This window comes from Tasmannia lanceolata, unplaced genomic scaffold (assembly GCF_043159265.1).
Source record: "Tasmannia lanceolata isolate RefF3 unplaced genomic scaffold, GAP_Taslan_0.1 ptg000002l, whole genome shotgun sequence".
Lineage (NCBI taxonomy): Eukaryota > Viridiplantae > Streptophyta > Magnoliopsida > Canellales > Winteraceae > Tasmannia > Tasmannia lanceolata.
Genome location: NW_027518679.1, coordinates 28,497,312 through 28,514,540, shown reverse-complemented (window position 1 = coordinate 28,514,540; position 17,229 = coordinate 28,497,312). Strand labels below are relative to the sequence as shown.

General features: G+C 37.7%; 1 long non-coding RNA gene across 12 annotated transcripts; it reads right to left on the bottom strand.

Moving 5' to 3' along the window:
- Nucleotides 1–988: 988 nt before the first annotated feature.
- On the bottom strand, nt 989–16,121 carry LOC143854546 (uncharacterized). 12 transcript variants are annotated; one of them, XR_013237548.1, is made up of 8 exons: nt 15,593–16,121; nt 15,459–15,489; nt 15,316–15,358; nt 14,990–15,044; nt 14,666–14,714; nt 7,210–7,277; nt 1,658–1,863; nt 989–1,263 (listed from the first exon to the last, which is right to left on the bottom strand). It is a non-coding gene; the product is annotated as an uncharacterized LOC143854546 (long non-coding RNA). The 12 variants fall into 12 exon arrangements; XR_013237570.1 differs by having other exon boundaries at nt 7,210–7,264; XR_013237650.1 differs by having other exon boundaries at nt 15,459–16,121.
- Between the last annotated feature and the right edge of the window lie 1,108 nt (nt 16,122–17,229).

Sequence of the window (17,229 nt, the reverse complement as noted above, 5' to 3'; positions counted from 1 at the left end):
AAAACTGGGATATGGGTTATCTTGATTGGACAAGAATATCTTGTCCTACTCATGGATTATATCTAATTGTATTTGTAGCTGTACTGTATATCAACAAATCATTCAATTTTCAGCAACTGACCAATAAATCCATTGCCAGGTAACCCCCTGTGGAAAGTTGGTGAAATGCAACTGTTTAGAGTTGCCCAGTGCTGGAAATTGGAAAAGTCAATTTTCAGGGAAAGTTTTTACCCTAGATCCAAAAAAACCTAAGTGAGCTTATAGGGAGAAGAGTTTACATATAATTTCACATATAAAAAAGAACTTCCCTCACAGACCCACTCCATGCTACAGTAGACAGTGGTTGTTATAGTGCTATTGGGTTGGTTTTCTATTATTAAAGTTTGAGTAATACTAGACTGATGGGAGCCCTTGCAAAAAATGAGATGAAAGGGCTCTCCCATTGGCTGCACTTCACCAAAGTGCATTAACACTCGTTTACATTTTAGAGTGACGTGCAGCCAATGGGGAGGCCTTTCATCTCAATTTTGCAAGGGCTCCTTCAGTCTAGCATTCCTCTTGAAAATTTGATGTAGCTTTTGATTTATGATTTGTTTGCTTCTTTTGAAAGGTAAACTGGGATTGAACTAGGGATAACAAATCAATGGGGCAGATTTTTTAATCGATTAAAAAATTCCATGGAAAATGAGTTGATAAATGCTGGAAAAGTCAATTCTCAGGGAAATTTTTTACCCAAGATCCAAAAACCCAAGTATGCTTCTAGGGAGAACAGTTTAAAGAGGATACAAACAAGAATTTCCCTCCAACAGACACTGATTTTTCTTGGCATTGGCAATGAAAAACAAAAGGCACAGCATGATCATGTAAATTTCTTGTAATTCAATGATTTTGCATCTACTCAGGTTCTTGAATTCTCCCTATGGGCTGAAATACCAACTCGAATTCTTTGTGGGTTCTTTGTTTAGTCTATTCACGCAGTCCAGAAAAATTGACACAAGAATTTCTAACTATATTAAGCAATACAGAACTACAAGATCCTTTTACAAGCACACTCACGCAGATTAAAAATTGAATGAATTAACACATTACAACAGAATTCATTCCCCTGACTGATGCGGCTCTCTGGAGTATGCGATAGTCAAGGTTGTCTCAGAAGTGATGGCATATAGAAAGCATGGCTGTGAGCCATTTCAATGCGATCACGAGGATCATTCATGGTTTCATCTCTTAATGCTTGAAGAAGTGCCCCAAGTTGAAAGCTCCCTGTAAATCCAAGTCAAATGAATCATTTTTTGTTTGTTTGAATGATTGGGTTTATTAATAAAAGAGGAACTACAGGCAAGATCTAGCTGGTCTCAAGGGAAAATACCAAAGTGAAACAACCAAACCATAAGAACACAGGAAAATAGGAATTTTGTAACGATCCAAAAACCCAAGTATGCTTCTAGAGAGAACAGTTTAAAGAGGATACAAACAAGAATTTCCCTCCAACAGACACTGATTTTTCTTGGCATTGGCAATGAAAAACAAATACCAACTCGAATTCTTTGTGGGTTCTTTGTTTAGTCTATTCACGCAGTCCAGAAAAATTGACACAAGAATTTCTAACTATATTAAGCAATACAGAACTACAAGATCCTTTTACAAGCACACTTACTCAGATTAAAAATTGAATGAATTAACACATTACAACAGAATTCATTCCCCTGCCTGATACGGCTCTCTGGAGTATGAGATAGTCAAGGTTGTCTCAGAAGTGATGGCATATAGAAAGCATGGCTGTGAGCCATTTCAATGCGATCACGAGGATCATTCATGGTTTCATATCTTAATGCTTGAAGAATTGCCCCAGTTGAACGCTCCCTGTAAATCCAAATCAAATGAATAATTTTTTGTTTGTTTGAATGATTGGGTTTATTAATAAAAGAGAAATAAAAGAGAAACTACAGGCAAGATCTAGCTGTCTCAAGGGAAAATACCAAAGTGAAACAACCAAACCATAAGAACACAGGAAAATAGGAATTTTGTAACTGCTGGATCAAATGAATCAGGTTTAAAGTGTAGAAATCCAGTTAAACTGAAGGGTTTTCATTATACAATTAATACTACCGGTAAAAGTTGTCAGATAGATCTGATTTATCTGCTGTGTACTTGCAAACAGCAACAAATATCTCCAACTTTTTCAAAATATTGAATTTTCTCGCGACATTTTGATGAACGACAAAATCCGGAAATAATCCCGAGATTGTAGAAAATACCACGATATTTTCATTTTTATCATTTACTAGGAAAAATGTCTCGATAATTTTATGGTATTTTTTTAATGTTTTCTTTAATTATATATTCTTAAATGAGAAAACGGTTCCTACACACGTGTAGATAAGTTATCTATACACTAGCTTAAAATACAGTGGGGGCCACATTATTTGGGTGATCCAAACCATTCATTTTTAAGGCCCTCACATAGATAGGGTGTCCACAAAAAATCACATCCATAGGATCATCCTAACCATTCGAATTGTGGAGGCAAAAAATGGACTAATTTGTGAAGGTTTAAAGACATCCATTTTACCTCCACAAATCGTAGGGTTGGGATGATCCTATGGATCTGATTTTTTGTAGACACCCTATCTATGTGAGGGCCTTTAAAATGGATGGCTTGGATCACCCAAACAATGTGGGCCCCCACTGTATTTTAAGCTAGTGTGTAGAGAACTCTCTACACATATGTGTAGGAACCGTTTTCTCATTCTTAAATATTCCATTTTCCAGTTTTTTTCCAATATAAACCCAAAAGTAACAAAAAAGAATTTTAAATCTTCCAAGATATACACTTCCTGAGAAATTCCCAAGGCAAATATTTATGACAATGTTTGCAAGATAACTTATATCAAGCATACTAAGAGTTGAAACCAAAGTTACAAAGTTCGAGTTCGGTAATTATTCGACAAGGCAAATGTTCAAAAACTTTGTAAAATGTTTGGGAACAGTAAAATTTGGAAAAAATGCATGTTTTTATTATTTACATCATGAATGCATATGCCCATTTTCAAAATAAGAAACAGCAAGAAACATGGATGAATGGTGCAATGCATGTGTTTGCTAAATTAAGATGTGAATTCAATTTTCAATACAATGTCTTTTTCAATAATTTTGAATTTCTCACAAGATTTACACATAATATATGAGAAAGCGATGAATTATTGGTCAAATTCACATTTCATTAAGAAAATTTAGGTTTAAATTGGAAAATCTGATTATGTAAGTAGAACAACCCAAATCAACCGACAGTGGTCATTCCTTTTGGTGTTCTATATATGATCATGTTCCTACACCCACATTTGTTATTTCCACAATACATGGAATCTCTGTTTGGTGTGGATTATGTCTATAGGGCCTGATGGTAGCCCACCAAATCAACAGCCGCAATCACCACACTTGCTACTGCACACCTTGTACAAATGGGCTGGTGAAGCTCAACTCAATGATGCAAGATATGTAGATATGGGCATTTTGAAGCTCAACTTAGTGACACAAAATAGGTAGATAACATGGATTTTCTTGTAATCAGCTGGTTAGGTTGTGATAATTTTTTGTTTCAAAATGAGATGGCGGACATAATTAACATCATGGGTTGTGAATGTCCCGTATATGGTCGTTGCCTAAATTGTTTGAACCTAATGAACTGGACTCTGTTGTGTTTGAACCTAAATTACCTTTAAAAAAACACTAAAATGAAATGCACATTAAATCAAACATGTCAAAGAGATAAAATGGGAAAATTAATGGGAATATCTTTTGCGCGGTGACTATGATCTCCTTCCTGAAATCGCCAGAGGTTACGGATAAGGAATGGGCATTCCAGAGCCTCTTGCCTCAGTTAAGGAAAGAGGCGAAAGAGGCTCCGCCACCGGTGAGGGGTGAAAAGGAGATCTCCTAAGTGTGGGAACCTGATAGGAATACAGAGATGGTGAAAATTGAGAGCACCATGATAGTTGCTGTTGATTTCTCTTCAAGGTAGGCAACAAGAGCAGCAGTTTTTACTTCCTTTTTTTATGGGCACGCTGGGGATTAAGCAGGACCCCCGACCATTTTTTTCAAGGTTGTTAGGCGCAGCAGTTTTTACCGAAAAAGGGGGTGACAACAGTTTTTACTTTTTTTTTATGGCCAAGCTGAGGATTAGGCAGGACCCCCGACCACTTTTTTTCAAGGTTTTTAGGCGCAGCAGTGTTTACCGAGAAAGGGGGTGCGATTCATTTTTAGGATTTTTTTCTTTTGTAAGGGCTTACAACAATAACGCCTTTGTACTATCTGATCCAACAAATGAACGGTTTAAGTCATCTTATGGCCCCACTGTACTTTCTGAAAAATACCAGACTTTATGCACACGTAATGTGTAAATTACCAATTTATGATGGAGTTTTCTTTATCCATTTGGCCGAGTCTTGGGTGGTAACTGCTCCCCTGGCAAGAACTTTTCCAAAATTTTTGCTTTGGCATTACTTGATTACCCATGAAAATAAGTAACTTGAACCATTGCAGTTCAAGTTTTATACAAAGATAGACCTTCATTTTATAATGATAGATTTTACATTGTGTGACCCTATGATCCAAACTGTCCATTTGTTGGGCCACAATGTAAAAACCTTGAAAAAAATGGTCGGGGGTCCTGCCTAATCCCCAGCTTGCCCATAAAAAAGAAGTAAAAACTGCTGTTCTTCTTGCCAACCTTGAAGAGAAATCAACAGCAACTATCATGATGCTCTCCATTTTCACCATCTCTGTATTCCCATAAGGTTCTCACACTTCAGAGATCTCGTTTTCACCCCTCACCGGTGGAGGAGCCTCTTTCGCCTCTTTCCTTAACGGAGGCAAGAGGCTCTGGAACGCCCACTCCTTATCCCTAACCTCTGGCGATTTCAGGAAGGAGATCATAGTCACCGCGCCAAGGTATTTCCATTAATTTCCCAATTTTATCTCTTTAACATGTTTGATTTAATGTGCATTTCATTTTAATGTTTTTTTTGAAAGGTAATTTAGGTTCAAACACAACAGAGTCCAATTCATTAGGTTCAAACAATTTAGGCAACGACCATATATGGGACAGTCACAACCCAGGATGTTAATTATGTTTGCCATCTCATTTTGAAACAGAAAATCATCACAACCTAACCAGCTGATTACAAGAAAATCCATGTTATCTACCTATCTTGCGTCAGTAAGCTGAGCTTCAAAATGCCCATATCTACATATCTTGCATCATTGAGTTGAGGTTCACCAGCCCATTTGTACAAGATGTGCAGTAGCAACTGTGGTGATTGCGGCTGTTGATTTGGTGGGCTACCATCAGGCCCTATAGGCATAATCCACACCAAACAGAGATTCCATGTATTGTGTAAATAACAAATGTGGGTGTATTTCGAATTCATTTCTTCTGCTTGGTTCTTTGTCCTCATCAATGGCTCTCCCTATGGCATCTTTAAATCCTTTAGGGGTCTATATCCGTACGCCCCAACCCACCCACCCACACTTAACATTTAAATAATGCTTGGGTTAAAAAACCCCACATTCTAAGTTCACTGTACTGTAACTCACGGCTCTTAGTCGCACAACCTGTGAAGCGTACACTTCAGACTTTAGTCATACTAAGGGGTACGCCTCAAAGCACCACAGTATGCATAGTGGCCTAAGGCATATGTCTCAAAAGCATTTCACCTCTTCATCAAGGCCTTAGGCCATTTAGAGTGCACCTCGAGGCATGGGCCTCAAAAACCATTGAAAACATTATCGGAGCCTTTCTTTCCAATGATGAGAAAATAAGGTGAAGCCACTCACTTTCAGCCATCTCAACTCTGCTGATTTTCTCCCCTGCCCCTTGGCATTATACGACCATAAAAGAAAGGGTTCTTTTTCCCCACCCTACACAAACTCTTTGCCACTGTATTGACAATGTCATAGGAGAAAATCAGCAGTGGACATTGTCTTTTACAAATCCTCCACAAACTCTTTGCCACCTGATAGACAAAGTCCACCTCCAATTTACACTAGAACAGCAGAAAGCCATCTTCGACGGACATCCCCATTGACCCCTCCACACCATCTTGATCGTCTCAGTGAAGTACTTGAACTTAAGTCGTGATGGTGCAAATTTGACGATGATACACTGATACAAATGATCTATCATCAAAGTTGTAGCCACAATGGGGAAAAACTGATGTTCTTGGCCATCATTTCCAAGGTCATAGGATGGGCATTAGAAAGCTACTATGGTCGAGCGAGAACCTTCCCAAACCACCTCTGAAAATATTTACCCAAGGGTTGCATAGGAGATGGAAAGTCCGATTGAGGGGTAGTTAAAGCGTTTGGGACCCCATGATAGGGAACTCCAACCCAAGAAATTATGTCTTGAAAAACTAAATCTTGCGAGTCGGGAAGAATTCACATAGAAACGGAGCTCGAATTCACGAACTAGTGACTCAATAACATTGACAATATCCGTGTTGAGGACATTCGGTCTATCGGACATTTGGTTTATCATTTGTATTTCTATCCATCTTCTATGGTATTCAAGTTATACACGAGTAGTTACTCAAGAAGATAAAGAGTCATTAGAAAATGGGAGGATAGCATCTGAGTTTATGTTAGCATCTTAATAAAAGCTAGAGCTAAGAAAGCCTCTTAAATGAAGTTAAGAGTCAGCCTCATGCCCACTTCTATTTGGTTGTATAAGTGGTTCCAAGTGGGTCAAGAAATCAGCTCTACTCCTATGTCTTACTGGTTAACAATTCAAGCATGGAAAGGGACAAAAAAGATGGGAGTAATCCCCTCCATAGGGTTTGAAATAATCTAATTTTGCCACCAAGCCTTCACACAATTTTTTAGGCCCGAAATGGGGAATTTACTAACAGTTTTAGAAATAAAGATCACAGATCTTGAAAAGCTGTTAAAAATGAGCAAGTATGGGGCCAAAATGGATACCTGGTGGGCATCGACTTATGCCCTCCAGAAACATAAAAGCATTTTGGAAGGAAACCTCCATAATGAAACAAAAATGAGAGAAAGTTCTTGCGATTTATGATTTATCTGATTGGAATAAATGTGTACTCCCCTATCTCAGATTCCGTATAAAGAATATGAATAACATCTGAGTCCTTTTCCTTTAGAATTTTTCATTTCCGATAACAAAAAAATACAAGAAGAACCACTTACTCAGAATGAGCAACTAGACGTTGTCAATCCTTCCATGATGACCCAAAAACAGAGGCTGCAGGGACAGTCTACCAAAACAATTTCAATCATTAAACTAACATATCAAATAAAAAACAACAGATGTACAACACAATGAACCAAGGAAAATCAAGATCCAGGTATTTCCACATAGATATGATATAAGGTTAAAAAAATTTAGTAATAGAAATAAGTACATATACTATCACATAATATACGTCAACAATAGGATCATAGACACTGATAAAGGAAAAGGAAAAGGAAAATCAGATCATACATATATCTACAAAATTTGGAAATCAGACTTTCATGTCTAGGAATTTCAATACAGGTTCCATGTTACAAAAGTACATGGTGCAGTAATCAATAACATAACAAAACCTTGTTACTTCATAGCTACAAGCTGAATGTTGGGGCCATTCAATATCTAAATCTAGCTAATGAAACTAGGGATGTTAACTCATACTTCACCCCCCTATGTTACATGGATTCTTCTGAATGGGCAAAGTACTCAAGGGCAACATATGTCTAACACTTGAAGTGTGATTGTAGGGAACTTCAAAGACCTGGGGAGTCATCTATATCCTCTGACCTACATGGAGACAGCATCACTGTGATTAAGATTACATTTAATCAAAATTTTCATGAGCTACACCAAACATTCTTATTAAGGGAACAAATGGCCATTTATTGAGCCACGGACACCAGTATCAGAGGAAGTGTTAGACAATGATGTATTATCCATATATATATTGCGGTAGTTTGTGCTTCTATACTTTGTGTGCATACAATGTATCTGTACAGCAATTAGTGGTACAAACATCCCTAGTTCTCAATACACATTTAAAGCAACTAAAATTTCAACAAACATCCCCAGTCGTCTTTAAAAATTTATACCAACAAATATTTCACATTTATTGAAGTTATATTTTTACACGGAATATGTGATTTAACCAATTTTTCAAAAACTTGTCCCAGCCTAACTCAAAAAACTGCACCAACTAGTTTTAAGTCGATTTTGAGCTTTAAAACACCGAAATGAAATGTGGATGCATTCCTGCATGAAAGTTGATGTTGTGATGCATGCATACAAATTTCAATTCCAAGAATCAAGCTAAGGTCCCGATAAAGCTGTTTGGGATATACACAATTCTAGATTGACAAAGAGAGCTGGTTGTACATGAGTTTCTTTATCTAATATGAAGGGAATAATTGGTTGCCTTGATCATGAAAGCCCTATTAGAGATAGTTTGAGTATCACTTGTCTTTATTTCCTTTTTGGATAGTTTCCACTAGATAGTTGGCTAATTAAGGGCACTTATGTAAATAAATAAATGACAAAGAAAACCTAATCTGGGGGAAAATAACTCATGATTCTTCTCCCCAACATGTTTACCGGCTTTTAACATGGTACCGAAGCGGGAAAGTTGAAACCCTAAATTTCTACAAGTTGTCCTTCTACTTCAATCTTATGTTAAGGTTCAATTGATCTCAAGAGCTTTTTCAAGGACTAAAATCAGATACTACTGGATCGAGGAGAGCCTCTGCAACGGCATCACCATACAGTCAACAGAGCCTACACTAGCAAGTCAGAAACACCATGATTTTCGCTTTTGGAAACGATAAAGTTGTACACCTACAATAATACAGAAAATTTTCATCATTCTCGAACCCTTTCCTTTTGAATATTCCTGAGGAGTGTTTCAAGTCAAATGTCATATAACGTTAGGTATATGCAATGGACAAAGCATGAGTCCAATATACATGTGTTCCCTTCTACAGCTTTGCAAAATCTGTTTATAGTTTGACTAATTACTAGTGACACCCTAAGCTGTGCACTTTTTCTCAGCTTCCTCAATCACCGTATCAAACCTTGTATAGGTACTCTGCATCTATCTTAGAATCTAATGTGTTTTATTAGCATATAATGCATTTTATTAGCATATATCCTGTATAGGCTCTGTACAGCCGCCTTATTTGAATATCTCACAGGGCTTGAAAATACCTTAATAAACTCTCTCCTGAAATTCCTCAAAACACCCCCAATGCCAACCATATTTGAATATTTCACACTGGCAGGGCTTGAAAATACCTTAATAAACTTTCTCCTGACATTCCTTAAAACAACCCCAATGCCAACTAATCCCGACTACCTCTAGGCCTTCCATCAAAGTTGAGTTTGATGTCTCCCACCAGTTGGAGGGGTTCACCGAGAAATGATTACTCTTTAATATATTCTTTTCCTATTAGCACTTGATAATTAAACTGTTTTTAGAAACAAAATCCTTATATGAAATTGACAAGTTTACATATGTTCTTCATTTGATGGCCATCGAGCCATAAAAAATATGTACAGCACAGAACTCCAAACTCTGTGCAGGGAAATTGACCAACTCTAACTACGCCCACCTCAACATTTAGAGACAGACTTGAAATCCCTTGCATTGTAGAAATTGAAATTGGTTCGTTAACTATGATCTTTGACTGCATTACAACAAAGAGACCTACAATATGCACTAGCATTAGATGAAATGGTGTAGAAACAGAATTTAGCAATGACTTGGCGTAAAACCATAGCCAATGCCGACTTAGGTTAGGTTATCAATCTACAGTTATTTCTTAGAACATACGGTCAGGATAATACATAAGTGGTGTTCTTCCTTCTATATCCTTCCAACTAACCATTGGCTATAAGTGTAAATCGTGCTTCCAACATCTATGTCAATTAGCAGATCGCTAATTAAAGAAACCTCATCAATTACCAAGAGAAATAATATCTCTTCTCTATAGGAGGTGGTACTCTACTCCAAATCTGGCTTTTCACTATGTTGTCATGCATTGACTTAAAATATGTTGTTCTAAATAAAATGATTTGACGCCTACTCCAACTTAAAATAAGTTGTCAATTTCGTTCAGGTGACCATTTCATTTTCGTAACAGGGATGGCACGTTTCGGTCATCTCAGTCATTCCATTGCAATTTCGTTTTAAACTTTCTGTTTCGCTAAAAACAATGGGAATTGTTTTTCATAGTTAAAAATATGGAAAAACTCCACAAAAAAAAAAACAGAAATTGTTAGAAAAATATAAGAAAGAACTAAATGAACTAAATATGTAAAAGATCCAATATTTACTTAAAGAAAATCAATATTAGTCAGCTGAAATGACTGTGCTGACTGTTGACCAGTGTGTTCACCAGGCTTGACAAGATGAAAAAATTTTGGAGATCAAATTATGAGATTTTTACGTGACTTTTGGGATTTAATAATGTTTGGACATGCTAAAATTTATGAATTTTTAAAATCGGAAAAATACCCCACCGTTTGGAATTTAAGATTTTGACCCGACCCTTTTTCCGAATTTTGTACTATAACTGGAGAGTTGACTTTTTATCCTTTTAGATTTGGGTCTTGAAACTATTTTTAATAGATCCAAATGGGGGTATTCCGTTATTTCCCAGTGAAGCGGCATATGATGTATCTGTACATCAATTAGTGGTACAAACATCACTAGTTCTCATTAAAAATTTAAAGCAACTAAAACTTCAACAAACGTCCCTAGTTGTCTTTAAAAATTTAAACCAACTAAAATTTCACATTATTGAAGTTATATTTTCCCACGGAATGTGTGATATAACCAATTTTTCAAAAACTTCTCCCAGCGTAACTCAAAAATCTGCACCAACTAGTTTTAAGTCAATTTCGAGTTTCAAAACACTGCCATTAAATGTGTATTCATTCCCATTCCGGCATGAAAGTTGATGTTGTGATGCAAGAATCAAGCTAAGGCCCCTATAAAGTTGTTTGGGATATACACAAATCTAGATTGGGAAAGAGAGCTGGTACTACATGAGTTTCTTTACCTAATATAAAGGGAATAATCGGTTGGCTTGTTCATGACAGCCCTATTAGAGATGGTGTAAGTAGCATTTATCCTTACTTCCTTTTCCGATAGTTGCCACTTGATAGTTGGCTAATGTAAGTATCATCTGTGTTTAGTGTGTTCATATCCATTTCCCATAGTTGCCACTTGATAGTTGGCTAATTAAAGGCATTTATGTAAATTAATAATTCACGAAGAAAACCTAATCCTGAGAGTAAAATCACTCATGATTCTTCTCTCCGACATCTTTTAAACGCTAAATTCCTACAAGTTGACCTTCTACTTCGATCTTATCTTAATGTTCAATTGATCTCAAGAGCTTTTTCAAGGGCTAAAATAATATACGAGTGGACTCAGGAGTGAGGAGAGCCTCTGCAACACCATCATCCATACAGTTAGCAGAGCCTAGACTAGGCAGTCAGCAAACACCATAATTTTCGCCCTGGAAACGATAAAGTTTTTCCCCCACTTGAATACAGAAACATTTATCATTCTCGGACCCTTTTTGAATATTCCAGGAGAGTTTTTCACGTCCAATGTCTTATAACATTAGGCATATGCAATGGACAAAGCGTGAGTCCAATATAGATGTGTTCCCTTCTGCAGCTTTACAAAATCTGTTTACAGTTTGACTAATGACTAGTGACAACCGAAGCTGTGCACTTTCTCTCAGCTTCCTCAATCACCTTAGCAAACCTTGTAGAGATACTCTGCATCTATCTTAGAATCTAATGCGTTTTATTAGCATCTAGTGCATTTTATAAGCATATATCTTGTATAGGCTCTGTACAGCCGCCTTATTTTTTTTGATGGGTAAGCTGGGGTTAGGCAGGACCCCTACCAGATATATTAATTGAAATCGAAAGATATACAAGGAGCAAGAGAGCAATCCCTAACATAAAGGGGAAAACAAAGAAGCAACAAGCCAAACAAAAGCAACAAAACAGGGCGAAACCCCAAGATACAAGACAAGCCCGAAACATGGGCAAAGCTCCCACACTGCAGGGGGGACAATAGCAACCCACCAAGCAAGGACCGGAGAAAAGTAGCTATAGCCCACTGAGGATCAGAACCTTCCAGGGATAAGGCCTTTGAAAGCTGGTGGAGTTCGAAACCCAGGAAGGGGAGGAACAAAAGGTAAAACCTTCCCTTTCTTTTTTGAGACTAAATTCCAGGGTTCTCCATTGGAAGAACAGGGAATAGAAGCTGAATTAGATAATGGGCTATCTAATGGGGGCTTACTACTATTAATCACATTTGTTATCACAGTTGCTTTGCCTTTGTCAATTGCGTCTGGGGGAATCGGGGTGATGGTTTCTCCCTTGGATACCATATTTCCTTGATCACAGAGGGCATCAAATCTGTTATAGAGAAGATTCTGATTAGGAGGCAAGCTCCTACAGGTAGGAAGAAGATTTTCGGGAGAAGACTTAGCTTGCTCAGGGACTACACTCTTTTGGACAGGTTTCCAAACCTTTTTGGGGACCACATGAGAAGAAATTAAGGTACAATTCTCCAAAGAATGGCTGAAATCTTTGCACCTAGAACATGCCTTGGGCTTCCAATCATAAACAATTTCTTGAATGATCTCCCCAGAGGAAGTTTTAAGCTTTATAGAATCAGGGAGGTCTTGCTCAGCTGAAATTTGGATGCAAATTCTTGCAAAGTGGAGTCTTGAAGTTTCAGCTGTGTGGGTATCCATGTAAAGTGGCTTTCCGATCATGCTTCCAATTCTACTCAAGCAGTGAGGGTTCCAGAATTTGAGGTGAAGCCCAGGAAGACGAACCCAAATTGGGATTTCTGGCAATTTTTTCTTTTCAAGTAAGGCTGTACATGGATTTCTGGTATCCATGTACAGCCGCCTTATTTGAAGCCTTATTTGAATATTTCACACTCACAGGGCTTGAAAATTCTTAATAATCTCTCTCCCGCCATTCCTTAAGCACCACCAATGCCAACCAATCCCAGACTACCTCTAGACCTTCCATCAAAGCTAAGTTTGATGTCACCTGCCTGTTGGAGGGGTTCACCGAGAAATGATATCTCTTCAATATATTCTTTTCGTTTTACCATCTAATGATTCAAATGTTTTTAGACACAGTTTAAATCGACCAACTCTAACTATGCCCACCTCATCATTTAGAGACAGACTTGAAATCCCTTACATTGTAGAAATTGAAATTGGTTCCCCACTTTGACCTTTTACAGCGCTACAACACATAGACCTACAATATGCACTAACATTCGATGAAATGGCATAGAAACAGAATTTAGCAATGACTTGTGCGTAAAACCATAGCCAATGCCGCCTTTAGGTTAGGTTATCTAACTTCAGTTCTTTCATAGAAAATATGATCAGGATAGTACATAAAAAGTGTTCTTCCTTCTATATCCTTCCAACTAACCATTGGCCATAAGTGTAAATTGTAATTCCAACACCTATGTCTATTAATTAGCAGGTCTCTAACTAAAGAAATAATGTCTCTTTCTTGTAGGAAGTGGTACTCCAAGTCTGGCTTTTCACTATGTTGTCATACATTGACTTAAAATATGTTATTATAAATAAAATGATTTGACGCAGAAAGTACCAGATGAGCTCGAGATCCAAACCCTTTTGTCATCTCCTATCTTCCTTATATAGCAGGCTTCCAATAACTCCAATAACCAGGCTACCCTTTCTATCTGCCTTTCAAAGAAATTATGTCTAAATAGTATATTCCACGATATTCTCCCCTCTACCCATTCATAGCAATCTAATACAACCGCATTCTTGTCGACAGCCACCTTGTACAACTCTAAAAAAGGCTTCACTAAAGACAAAAACCCACACCATATCATGAAATAGTTTGGCAATGAACTTAGCAACCAATGTGTGCAAAACCACAATCAATGCTGCAAAATCAAACTCATTTGCACGTCCAGGCAACACATTTGCAACACGTAGCAAAATCAAACTCAAAAGTACACTCTAGGTTATTGATATCACCTTTAATCCTGCATCCTATCATAATCTCCCTAGGCAAACTCATCTGTGCATTCTCTTTTCATTTCTTTTGTTTATATATGATTATGGATCTTGTTCTTCACTTCCTTGAGGATGTTAACACAATCAATCCCCTACATCTTTACCAGCTTAAAGTTGGTGCAGTTTACTACCAAAAATCTACCTGTTACAATGATTGGGTCCAACCTTACACCAACACCCTTCTAGCTTATTTTGGTATTTCACCCAGAATCCATATCCTTGAGAAATATTTACATTGAAAGAAGGTTAAAAGAATGTTAATTGTAAAAAAAAAAAAACAATAATATCCTATTCTAATTCCTTATTATGTTTAACCCTTCTTAGTATAGTAGCCCTTTCGCGCCCTTCTTAGTATAGATTGTCGGGTGCGATGGTCAGCCATTCATAAAACTGAAAAGTAGATTGGATGCCCTTAGGACAATCTTGAGCTTCTAATATATCCGTTTAAGCTATTAAATGACTAATAAAGCAAAAATCTTGCAAAAGAGCATTGAACTAAGATTTGGCTTAGAAGGTAAGGTGGGATACTCACAGTGAACAATGACATCAGAAGGGACCAGTTAATAGTCTTTGTTAAGTACCTGTCTCCAATGTGAAATGTAGATACTTAGAACATGTTGTTAGGACTTTTCACATATAATTTGGTGACAATCTAATATCAATTTAAACATTATTTACCTATCATAAAAATGAAACGAATGGATTTCAGGATAAACTTGACGAATCATGGATGGCCTCCAAACAAGGAAATAGATGTTAAGAGATTATATAGCAAACTATCACCCTATCTACTATTAATGGTGAGGACCAAAATTCCTCTTGTGATGGTTGTTGAAGTAAATACTATTTCACTTACTCAATCCCAATAGGTGCGCCCAAAACAATAGCTCCGAAGGCATTTAGTAAAGCCCCTACAAGGTCAAAGTAGTATAAATTATGCAAGAAGACACTAAAAAAATAAACACCCAATACCGGAACCAAGCCTGAATTGTTTAAATTAGCTAAGACATTGAATCAGTGATGGACTTGAGCAATTTTTATTAAATTAGCGACTTTTTTGTAGGACTAATCCAAATTGAATTCAAAAATCAAACTCCCAATACACAAACTAGGCCTAAATTGTTTAAAATTCAAGACAAGAAGACGCTAAAACTTCAAAAGATAAAAGAAATAGAGACCCACCTGCAAGAAGCCCTAATAATCCTCGTCCAACCGCCTTCAAATACTGTTAAAATGGATTCTATTAGAAACCTCATCAGTTTACAACAGAACAGAAAAGAAACAAAAAAATCAAAATAGAAAATTTAAACAGATTAAGGAATTACCGAGCAATGTTGGGGATTTTGTCGAACGAGACTAAAACCCAAAAAGAGAATAAGGTAAGGAATTAAAAAAAAAAAAAAAAAGAGGAAAATAGGAGCTAGGGTTTGGAATTAGGGTTTAGGGTTGAGGGTTTAACCCAATGAAGACGGAGAGTCTGAACGGGATTAGATATGAGACTCGAAACATAGACTACGCGCGTAATCCAAAAGGCAGCTGATAAACTGCACGCGCAGAGCAAATGCAAGGCAAAAGCTACGGAAGAGGAAACTTCAGTCATCTCTCTACTATCAGATGGTCATGGGAAAGTATGTGATCGGATCCTGATCCAAACATGGACCTCAGGTATGGGTGTCAATGGACCCGGACAGTCCGATGGACCATCCGAATCCGAAGTTAAACGGACGGTATCGAGGCTGCTTACAGGATCCATGGACACATTTTGGAGCCCTAGGATATGAAAATATAATTGATCGGATCTATACGCAACCACCAAAAGCCCGGGCAAGAAGTAATCTTTATTTTGGTCGGCCTTTGACTAGAATGGAATCCAATCCTTGCTCAGATATGCAAGTTTTCATGGCAAAGAGCTTTATCAACCTACTCACTTAGCTAAGAGTGCCCACCAAAGTTGCTCTTAGCAACGACTTCTCAAGTCGCAACGAGACGAGTCGGTTCGGAAGCTCCCATTGGGAAGATTGAAGCATGTAAAGAATTGGGGAATTGCTAGCGTCCATAGCAGAAGGCATTTCGCGGATGGTCCGTCACATATTAGACCACCCACCTCATGAATGGAGACAAAAGCATTTGTCTTTATTCATGAGGTGGCTGGTTTGACATGTGACAAACCAGCCACGGAATGCTTTTTGCGATGGACCCTATCAAATCCGAAAGAGTTGATTGGTTTCAAATATCTTTAAAAAGGATGTTTTTTCCCTTTACCGTTGATCAAGGGGCTATGATCCCCCGATGAGGGTGGGACCATGGGTAATAGATTTGAATTTTTATGTTCCACAAGATCTACGAACCTGATTACCATACATATGGTAGTTGGTGTTTTACATATTCAATTCTTTTTTATCCTTCTCTTGGGCATGCGTGTGACTTGTCAGCTTGATCGGATCCACTGGTCCTATAAGCTACCACTATACAGCCAGATATTATTGAGAAAACATTAATCGGATGATCCTAGGCCCTTAATCAGCCAAGCCTCATTTAAAGTTTCGCCAAGAAAAGTTAAACCATTGATTTTTGAAGTATTTTCCTACGTATGGAATTTCCATTCAGCACAAGCTCGGACCATGTGGGTCGCCTCATAATGCTCTAAAGATCAACGGTCTTCTATTGCATATGCTTGTACCTGAGTAAGAAACACAAAAAATATATTATTAGCATTGATTATGCGTGTGCCTAGTGTCACGGGGAAACAATTCAGGACACAACCGGTATTAAAATCTAAACTTACCTCGTCTCGTTGCGCCTTGAGAAGTCGTCATTTATAGCACCTTACTTCTTGGATGACCAAGCTCAAGTGCTTAGCGGATTGGTGCGTGGCATCATCATGCCTCGTACTCGATGGACTTTGCATTGGGCTCCAAGGCCCGGTTTACACGCATTTTGCTAGCTTATCAAAATTCGGGGGCCGGGGGGTTAGATGTGGGTCAAAAGTATTTTGACTGGTTAATAATAGATCTACCAAACCTAATCAATTCTATAAAAAAAAGGTGTTATTTTCACTCCCCTGCATTAAGTATGCGCCCCCCTTTTGACATGATT